Genomic DNA, 10,345 nt, shown 5'->3' with positions numbered 1-10,345 from the left:
GGAACATGGTAATATTCTATTAGATAATATATTTTTCTCTCTCTGAGGTGTTATGAATAATGAACCATGGTTTAGTGGAATCTTTTATTACAACAATACACCCCACAACATATTCCTAATATCTCTTTTTATCTTAGAAACAAGACAACCCACCCACCTATCCATGGTATGTAAGATTTCCTAAGATATTGTTTTTTCAGTTTCAGTTTTCTCTTCTTATGATTATTACGCCGTAAGGCGTTCCCCTTGAAACGAATTGCCCCAGCCGTCGCCCTGTCCTATTATTCACCGTAGATTTATGGTGTTAGACGATTGAACAAAAGTTGATCGTTGATCAAAAAACGGTTCATGAAGCAAACGGTTCGGGAAACTGAAACGCGGTTCTCGCTCATGGCAATGGCGGTCATTAGATGCTTATTAGTCGCCCATGTTTTAATTTCCCTGAGTTGCAGTTTGAAAAGACTTTGAGAATAAGAGAAGTCGGATGTTCAGAAAACGATGGATGCGGCAGCCATTGCTGCTGCAGTTTCTCCAACCGCACCTTAAAATTTGGTGACTCAGGAAGCTTCTTCATCATCCCCCGAGTTTCATAATGATATCCTCCAGAGTAGCCACGAGTAGCATCAGCACGCAGATACAGCATCAACCATGGATATTTCTTTGAAGTTCTTAATGTATGGTGAAATACCCAACTCCCTGTTTTAGGATTCTTCTCCCATACCACCGAATAATAAGAGACATTTTTTTGTCTACCTGATTTGAAATCAGCATCGAAATCATATGATCCACAGAATTTTCCTTTCAATTTGCCTGTTGATTGAAGCTTTGATGGATTATGATACACAAGAGGCTGGTTCATGCAGCCTTTGCCGAAACAGGGGAATTTTTTAGGTTTTCTAAAAGGACCTCTCTTTTTACCGTTTGCAGGACATAAAGCTGCTTCTGTATCAAAGTTCCCATTCTTTAACATGATCATCCAAAACTGCCATGGTTTTGATGCAGTACGAACTTCACACAAGGAACCAAGGTATAACTCCTTTTCTACTGCATGAAGGTCTGGATTATTGTAAGATTTGAAGGATGTATCAGGGAATTGTTGGCCTGCATGTAATAAATTGTCGCGCCTTTTGACTCTATGATTTACCCTACACTTCCTTGATTCTGTTCATGACGAAATATACATCAGTAGCATGCTTGCAGAGAAGGATTTAGCAAATAAATCTGCATATCAGAGAATATTATGTAAATGAACAATATTTGAAAGGAATACTATTTAGCAAGCGCATTAAAACTTATGATACATAACATTAAAACTGGTTATGTATGATTCCCAATTTCTTTAATTTCAAAAAACCAGAAGGATGCACTAGTATAAATCGTCTGCGAATGTACGTTTCGCTTCAGTGACACGGAATAAAATAATTGAATGGCGAATCCCATCTCTTCCCTTGCTGAATAAGCCAATTTCCCATAAGCTCACAAAAATCATTTTGCTTTGAAGTTTCATAGATGCAAATATGTACAGACAAAAAATAAGTTGAAGTCTGTACCTATCTCTCTTGATTCAGATTTATGCTAATCCATCAGGTTAAGTTTTATTTTCTGGGTGTAAGTTTTAACAATGTGTGCCATTCTTTGCCAATCGGTTATCTTTCTACCTTTGTTAACAAATTAAGTTCACCAATTGGCCAAGGTTTTCTAAAATACATTTATGGAAGATAGAGCCCAGGTTTACCATGCTTGCCAAATTTACAAGGGTTATTAATAAATTACAGTTTTTTCCTAAAATAGTAGTCCATGCCATACATATATAGTAGTTTGTAATTGAATCTCGGGACTGTTGCTTGTTATCTTATTTTAATTCAAGTTGCTTATTGCATTTATGGGTCTGTAATCAATCATTGGACTAGATGCCCATTGTCGTACTTTGATTCTACTGGTCACTGCATTCGGGTGTCTGTAATTTAATCCTTGGACTAAATGCACATTTATTTTCCAGTCGAGTGGTGATTGTATTCATGGGTCTGGCTTTGATTCTTTGGAGTGGATGGCCATCATCTTATCTTGATTCAAACTGGCGATCTGCGGCCCAATAATAGAAACATTATAGTAGATGTTTATTGTCTTATGTTGAATCCAGCTAGTGATTGAATCTGTGGGTGTACCGTCTGCGATTGAATCATTGGATAAGATGGCCACGACCTTATCTTGATTCAATCTGGTGATTGCATCTGTGAATCTGTGACTGAATCATTGGACTAGATGCTGATTTTCTTATTTTGATTCAAGCTGGTCAGTACATCTATGGGTATGCAATTTCATCATCGGATTGGATATCCATTATCTTATTTTCATTCAATCTGGTGATTGCATCTATGGCCCTGCAACTGAATCATTGGATTAGATGCCTATTATCTTTTTTTTTTAGAGAAAGATGCCTATTATCTTATTTTCATTCAATTTAGAGATTACAGAATGAATTTACCTTTTCAGAACTTTCTGTAATTGGTTCATTAGATTGGTTGCCCATATATATATATGCATACATTGGTTGCCTATGCCTTTCAGTTGACCGTTTGTTTGGTTGCTCTAATATCCAGATGAAGGGGAACATTACTCGGGATGACTTTAAAGAAGTTATGAACGTTGGGCCTTCAAGATTTGTAAGTGTTGTAAGATTTTTTCTGAATCGTGACATATATGTAATGAACCCTATTTTGTTTGTAACTCCTAAATTTGTGGAACTCACAACAGACATGGTCTACAAAGAAATATCAACTCGTATTTGCCATTTGGGTGTTAGTCTGTGGCGTATTGCTCATGTTTAAGGGCATTGAGATATAGTTGTGTCAGCGAGAGGTCGAGGGAAGAATGATGACTGTGTACCTTGATATTTCATTTGCAGGATAGTGTAGCTGTGTTTGTGTGTGCAATCTGTATATTGTTTAGTATTTGCAAACTGGTGTTGTAAGTTGAATAGACTATTTCCCTGGTTTTTCTTAAGGAACCGGCACAGACCTCTCAAGCCATGGTGACAATCTGGGTGCCTAATAAGCATGGAATTACATTTCAGCCCTGAACTTTGCCATCTCAAAATCAAAATCAAATCCACAAGGCATCCTTGGAATACTCTTGGGGCAGGAATTGTGGCTGGCTTTTAACTCAAGACGGGGGAAGTTGAGCTTTCCATTCAAGATTCCCTGTTGGATTTCTTTACCGGGAACCCTCTTCATAATGAAAAGAGAGTAAAGGTGAAAATCGGATTAACCAACTGGATGATCTTGATCAAATGTATACATGAGGTAGATTCCAGTCCTGATCCGTGACTGCTTGATATAGAAGTACTTGAATATTTTTGCTGTATCCATCAGGTTAAGTTTTATTTTCTGGGTGTAAGTTTTAACAATGTGTGCCATTCTTTGCCAATCGGTTATCTTTCTACCTTTGTTAACAAATTAAGTTCACCAATTGGCCAAGGTTTTCTAAAATACATTTATGGAAGATAGAGCCCAGGTTTACCATGCTTGCCAAATTTACAAGGGTTATTAATAAATTACAGTTTTTTCCTAAAATAGTAGTCCATGCCATACATATATAGTAGTTTGTAATTGAATCTCGGGACTGTTGCTTGTTATCTTATTTTAATTCAAGTTGCTTATTGCATTTATGGGTCTGTAATCAATCATTGGACTAGATGCCCATTGTCGTACTTTGATTCTACTGGTCACTGCATTCGGGTGTCTGTAATTGAATCCTTGGACTAAATGCACATTTATTTTCCAGTCGAGTGGTGATTGTATTCATGGGTCTGGCTTTGATTCTTTGGAGTGGATGGCCATCATCTTATCTTGATTCAAACTGGCGATCTGCGGCCCAATAATAGAAACATTATAGTAGATGTTTATTGTCTTATGTTGAATCCAGCTAGTGATTGAATCTGTGGGTGTACCGTCTGCGATTGAATCATTGGATAAGATGGCCACGACCTTATCTTGATTCAATCTGGTGATTGCATCTGTGAATCTGTGACTGAATCATTGGACTAGATGCTGATTTTCTTATTTTGATTCAAGCTGGTCAGTACATCTATGGGTATGCAATTTCATCATCGGATTGGATATCCATTATCTTATTTTCATTCAATCTGGTGATTGCATCTATGGCCCTGCAACTGAATCATTGGATTAGATGCCTATTATCTTTTTTTTTTTAGAGAAAGATGCCTATTATCTTATTTTCATTCAATTTAGAGATTACAGAATGAATTTACCTTTTCAGAACTTTCTGTAATTGGTTCATTAGATTGGTTGCCCATATATATATATATGCATACATTGGTTGCCTATGCCTTTCAGTTGACCGTTTGTTTGGTTGCTCTAATATCCAGATGAAGGGGAACATTACTCGGGATGACTTTAAAGAAGTTATGAACGTTGGGCCTTCAAGATTTGTAAGTGTTGTAAGATTTTTTCTGAATCGTGACATATATGTAATGAACCCTATTTTGTTTGTAACTCCTAAATTTGTGGAACTCACAACAGACATGGTCTACAAAGAAATATCAACTCGTATTTGCCATTTGGGTGTTAGTCTGTGGCGTATTGCTCATGTTTAAGGGCATTGAGATATAGTTGTGTCAGCGAGAGGTCGAGGGAAGAATGATGACTGTGTACCTTGATATTTCATTTGCAGGATAGTGTAGCTGTGTTTGTGTGTGCAATCTGTATATTGTTTAGTATTTGCAAACTGGTGTTGTAAGTTGAATAGACTATTTCCCTGGTTTTTCTTAAGGAACCGGCACAGACCTCTCAAGCCATGGTGACAATCTGGGTGCCTAATAAGCATGGAATTACATTTCAGCCCTGAACTTTGCCATCTCAAAATCAAAATCAAATCCACAAGGCATCCTTGGAATACTCTTGGGGCAGGAATTGTGGCTGGCTTTTAACTCAAGACGGGGGAAGTTGAGCTTTCCATTCAAGATTCCCTGTTGGATTTCTTTACCGGGAACCCTCTTCATAATGAAAAGAGAGTAAAGGTGAAAATCGGATTAACCAACTGGATGATCTTGATCAAATGTATACATGAGGTAGATTCCAGTCCTGATCCGTGACTGCTTGATATAGAAGTACTTGAATATTTTTGCTGTAAATGTCCCAGATAAAGGTTATAACCTATCCTTCTCCCTTAGTAATGAAGGTAAGATTATCCAAACCCACCTAATGAAAGGGTTGATCAGGACCTTCCCTGAGCGGAGTAGGTTGGCCCTGGTGATGCAAGGCAAGTTATTTGGAAGTGGTCTGTCTCAAACAGAGCATGCCTTCTGTCTTTTAAATTTGTTTGTTACTTTTTCATTGCCATGACTACTGGATTCTGAGTAACAGCATTGCACTTTTTTCAGAAGCATTCCAGAGTCCCGACTGTTGGCTTTGTAGCTTTTGAATATGCAATTTTTCTGCTGAGCTGTTCTCTTCGAAGTATCTGACAGATTGCTTCAATAATCTGGATATGTTTGTATTGTATTATGAATTATAGTGCCATCCCAACACTCAATTTAATCTGAAATCAAGAAGATTTCTAGGAATTGATAGGTCTGTAATATGTATATCATTTTTGTCTTCACACCGTAGAAAGGGAACGTATTAACGATAGGGGTCACTGAACCTGCTGCAAATTTGGGAATGTAGATGAGGTGAAGTTAATCTTAGCCTAACTTCAACTTGTAGTAAGCTCTGCATATGCTTTGCTGGAATTGTTGATAGCATCATACTTAGATCTCTAGATGTAGCATTTTTATGAGTTTCTCAGGTGTGCGGTTGCTAAGAGAGCCCACACACTTACCAATCATCAACCATGGATATTTCTTTGAAGTTCTTAATGTATGGTGAAATACCCAACTCCCTGTTTTAGGATTCTTCTCCCATACCACCGAATAATAAGAGACATTTTTTTGTCTACCTGATTTGAAATCAGCATCGAAATCATATGATCCATAGAATTTTCCTTTCAATTTGCCTGTTGATTGAAGCTTTGATGGATTATGATACACAAGAGGCTGGTTCATGCAGCCTTTGCCGAAACAGGGGAATTTTTTAGGTTTTCTAAAAGGACCTCTCTTTTTACCGTTTGCAGGACATAAAGCTGATTCTGTATCAAAGTTCCCATTCTTTAACATGATCATCCAAAACTGCCATGGTTTTGATGCAGTACGAACTTCACACAAGGAACCAAGGTATAACTCCTTTTCTACTGCATGAAGGTCTGGATTATTGTAAGATTTGAAGGATGTATCAGGGAATTGTTAGCCTGCATGTAATAAATTGTCGCGCCTTTTGACTCTATGATTTACCCTACACTTCCTTGATTCTGTTCATGACGAAATATACTTCAGTAGCATGCTTGCAGAGAAGGATTTAGCAAATAAATCTGCATATCAGAGAATATTATGTAAGTGAACAATATTTGAAAGGAATACTATTTAGCAAGCGCATTAAAACTTATGATACATAACATTAAAACTGGTTATGTATGATTCCCAATTTCTTTAATTTCAAAAAACCAGAAGGATGCACTAGTATAAATCGTCTGCGAATGTACGTTTCGCTTCAGTGACACGGAATAAAATAATTGAATGGCGAATCCCATCTCTTCCCTTGCTGAATAAGCCAATTTCCCATAAGCTCACAAAAATCATTTTGCTTTGAAGTTTCATAGATGCAAATATGTACAGACAAAAAATAAGTTGAAGTCTGTACCTATCTCTCTTGATTCAGATTTATGCTAATCCATCAGGGTAAGTTTTATTTTCTGGGTGTAAGTTTTAACAATGTGTGCCATTCTTTGCCAATCGGTTATCTTTCTACCTTTGTTAACAAATTAAGTTCACCAATTGGCCAAGGTTTTCTAAAATACATTTATGGAAGATAGAGCCCAGGTTTACCATGCTTGCCAAATTTACAAGGGTTATTAATAAATTACAGTTTTTTCCTAAAATAGTAGTCCATGCCATACATATATATTTTTATTTTGTAAAGAGGAAAGATTCATCAACTGTACTGTATTTCATTTCTTAAGAGTTCTCTGGTTTCAAGTCACTATATTTCATTTCTTAAGAGTTCTCTGGTTTCAAGTCACTAGGCGTATGTGTGTGGCACCAAGATCCATGCAGTATTTTTTGTAGAATGGAACTTGTAATATACTACAGACCATAAGAACCACGTGTTGCCTATGACAGCAATGATTTATAAGTTAGATATATTCATTATTTAAATGCTAAACGTGTTAGGTTTAAGGTAACATAAATTTATATGTGCATTATGTGTTTTACCAAAAAACCTGAAGGTGCATCATCTGAGGATAAAAGTAAAAATCTGATAAGTAGACTGATACAGTTGTAGTTGATGGAAAAATAAATGTGTTATTTGCACAATTCTCGTCTATCTTCTGAATCACTAAGTATAACATCCATACTTGAGTTTCTGCATGCAGGCATGAAATCGATTGCAGGGAGTGTAACAGGTGGCACCAAAGACATTCAAGAAATGCTTGATTTTTGTGCAAAGGAAAGAGTATATCCAAACATTGAAGTCATTCCAATCCAGTATATTAATGAGGCCTTAGAACGAATGATTAACAAAGATGTGAAATATCGCTTTGTAATTGACATTGAGAATTCTCTAGTCTCAAATTGAGCTCCCAGAACCAATGTGCAGGATGTGACACTGCTGATTGAAAATCTCAATGGGTTTTTGGCATTATGTGATATGGTTTGCTATATCATAATGGACGTATGATATGGTCATTATTTATGATTAGCCATAATTATATAGACGGCTGAGGCATCTGTACTATATAGATAGCCTCTCATTATGTATATTGTATCATCATACTTATTGAATACATTTATGGTTTCATGCCTTAACTTTTTCATGGATTTATGTTACTGCCCTTGCGCATTCTATTCTCGTGAACACAGAGATAAGTCTCGTGAATAGGCAATCGATACAATCTTTACTATTCACTCAACCTGTTCATTATTTTGATTTTAGTCAAGAAATTTTGTGAGTTTCCATTAGAAGGTATAAATGTTTCTTAATTAATTTTGTGATTATGCAATAATTATAGTTAGTTTCTTGCTTGTAAATTCCAGTATCCTCAGTGACCATTTTTCTACTGAACTCTAGAGCTTCAAAGATTTAATTCCTTTGTCTGATTCAATAAATGCTGTAATCCGACACATATGGAGGCACTGGTCTCTCTGCATCTTTCAAGTTATGATCTATGGTAGGGAATGTGTACCACAGGGTCTGATTTACGTACCCGTACTAGGTATCATACTCAGATCATACTCAGGTACCTGTGCCCATAACCTGTCATACCCTGGATAGCGTGGGATATCGGCTAGCTAAATCACCTCATTACTCACTATCATCCTGGATAAGACCGTTCACAAATTCCTTTCGCAATCGCACCCCCTCCCTCATAACTCCGTTCACAAATTCCTTTCGCAATCGCACCCCCTCCCTCATAACTCTAATGCTGACAGCTGTAAACGAAGTTAATTCCAACAGAAGCCCATTATGTTGAGTACTACATCACGCAATGAACCCATTATGAAAACTTAAACTTCCTACCAAGCTCTTCCCCCTCTTTTCTCCCTCTGCATCTCATTCAAAACAGATTTTGGGTTCACCTCTAGAACCCCACCACCATGCCCATTCCCTCTACAGGGAGATTAAAATTTGAATTTTAAAGTTTGAATGGGCATGCTGCATTTGATATCTGCAGTTAGCAAATGTCCAGATTCGTTTACGATCAATTTGACTCTCCGCCACCTTTACCAGTGGAAAAGGAAAAGCTTTGTATTGCAAACGAGGATCCTAGCGGCGTGGCCATACTGAATACATATTTGTTTTTTTTGCATGCACTCTGCCACCTTTATCTATTCTTCCTTCCTTGCAAGAACACCAAGAGACCGTACTGAATCCCTTTCACCTGAATTTTGCCTTCTAGTCTATCTGCGTTACATTGCAAAGATAATTACGCCGTAAGGCGTTTTTACGCCGTAATGCGTTTCCCTTTGAAATGAATTGTCCCAGCCGTCGCCGTGTCCTATTGTTCACCGTAGATGCTGTCGCCGTGTCCTATTGTTTACCGTAGATTTGTGGTGTTAGACGATTGAACAAAGTTTGATCGTTGATCGAAAAAATGGTTCATGAAACTGAAACAGTTCATGAATTTTCGTCTCGCGGTTCTCGCTCATGGCAATGGCGGTCATTAGATGCTTATTAGTCGCCCATATTTTAATTTCCCTAAGTTGCAGTTTGAAAATACTTTGAGAATAAGAGAAGTCGGATGTTCAGAAAACGATGGACGCGGCAGCCATTGCTGCTACAGTTTCTCCAGCGACATCGGAACCTGGATTTTGGGTGTCGATGCTGTAAACAGTACGAGATGTGTCCCGCGAGATGAGCGTTTTGGGCATCTGAAAAATCTTTGATTTCTTAGCGCATTCCCTCAAGGCAATTGTTCAATTCCTGGTACCAGAGCTCAAATCGCTTTGATTCAACTATGAATGAGTTCGACTCCTTTAAAGACATTAAGAAGCTCTTTTCCGATGGGAAAAAGTTGCCCAACAACTCAATTGTGGAAGCTGCCAAAAATTTCATTCCCTTTGAGCTTTTCAAAGAGTTTCTTACAACAGACGGCGAAAAATTGTTCAAGTGGAAGCTGCCAAAAATTTCATTCCCTTTGAGCTTTTCAAAGAGTTTCTTACAACAGACGGCGAAAAATTGTTCAAGTATCCCCTTCCTCAAGTTATAGCCTGTAAGTATTTCTCTTCCAAACACATCCATAACCAGAAGCAGAAGGTTCATTCTAGAAAAAGGGTCCCAAGAATAAGAAATGGCTTAGTTAAGATAGCTTATAAATGGAGGCACAAGTTCTGAAACTCTCATGGTGTTATTTCAATACATTGGCCCTGTTCAAGTTTTGAATGATTCAGAAATTAGCAGATCTGTTAGATAGTGGAGGCAGGAAATTTGCACTTCTTTTCTGTCAAACCTGGTAGCTAAATAAAAGATGAGAAACAACTTAATCACACACCTGTTGGTAAAAGCCTAATACTAAGAAGGCAGGTAAATGTTTTATGTATGGAATTCAAACTTTGGTATGATGTTGCGCTGATTAGTGCTCTTTGTTTTCTAAACTCAAGAGGTCACAATTTTGTCTGGACGGAAAATTCCGAAATTTGATCGTGGGAGTGTTTACATTTTTTTTGGATGGCGGAAATGGATTTAGCATCCATCATGAATGCCTGGGCACCCAAAATACTGAAGCTTGACCG

The 10,345-nt window shown here is 37.5% G+C and overlaps 1 long non-coding RNA gene across 14 annotated transcripts; it reads left to right on the top strand.

Annotated features, from left to right (window-relative positions):
- Window positions 1-256: 256 nt before the first annotated feature.
- Window positions 257-7,908, top strand: LOC149181863 (uncharacterized). Of its 14 annotated transcripts, none has more exons than XR_016257038.1 (7): window positions 257-674; window positions 928-1,027; window positions 2,588-2,663; window positions 3,005-3,302; window positions 4,388-4,450; window positions 6,133-6,232; window positions 7,489-7,908. It is a non-coding gene; the product is annotated as an uncharacterized LOC149181863 (long non-coding RNA). The 14 variants fall into 14 exon arrangements; XR_016257045.1 differs by having other exon boundaries at window positions 2,601-2,663; window positions 7,489-7,905; XR_016257037.1 differs by lacking the exon at window positions 3,005-3,302 and having other exon boundaries at window positions 7,489-7,904.
- The last annotated feature ends 2,437 nt before the right edge of the window (window positions 7,909-10,345 follow it).

The sequence above is a fragment of the Pinus tabuliformis genome, chromosome 3_2 (genome assembly GCF_031772625.1).
Source record: "Pinus tabuliformis cultivar Carrire ecotype Pingquan chromosome 3_2, CPIR1, whole genome shotgun sequence".
In the NCBI taxonomy this organism is placed as follows: Eukaryota; Viridiplantae; Streptophyta; class Pinopsida; order Pinales; family Pinaceae; genus Pinus; species Pinus tabuliformis.
Note: the sequence above shows the minus strand (reverse complement) of the source record. Positions and strands in the feature narration are given on the sequence as shown.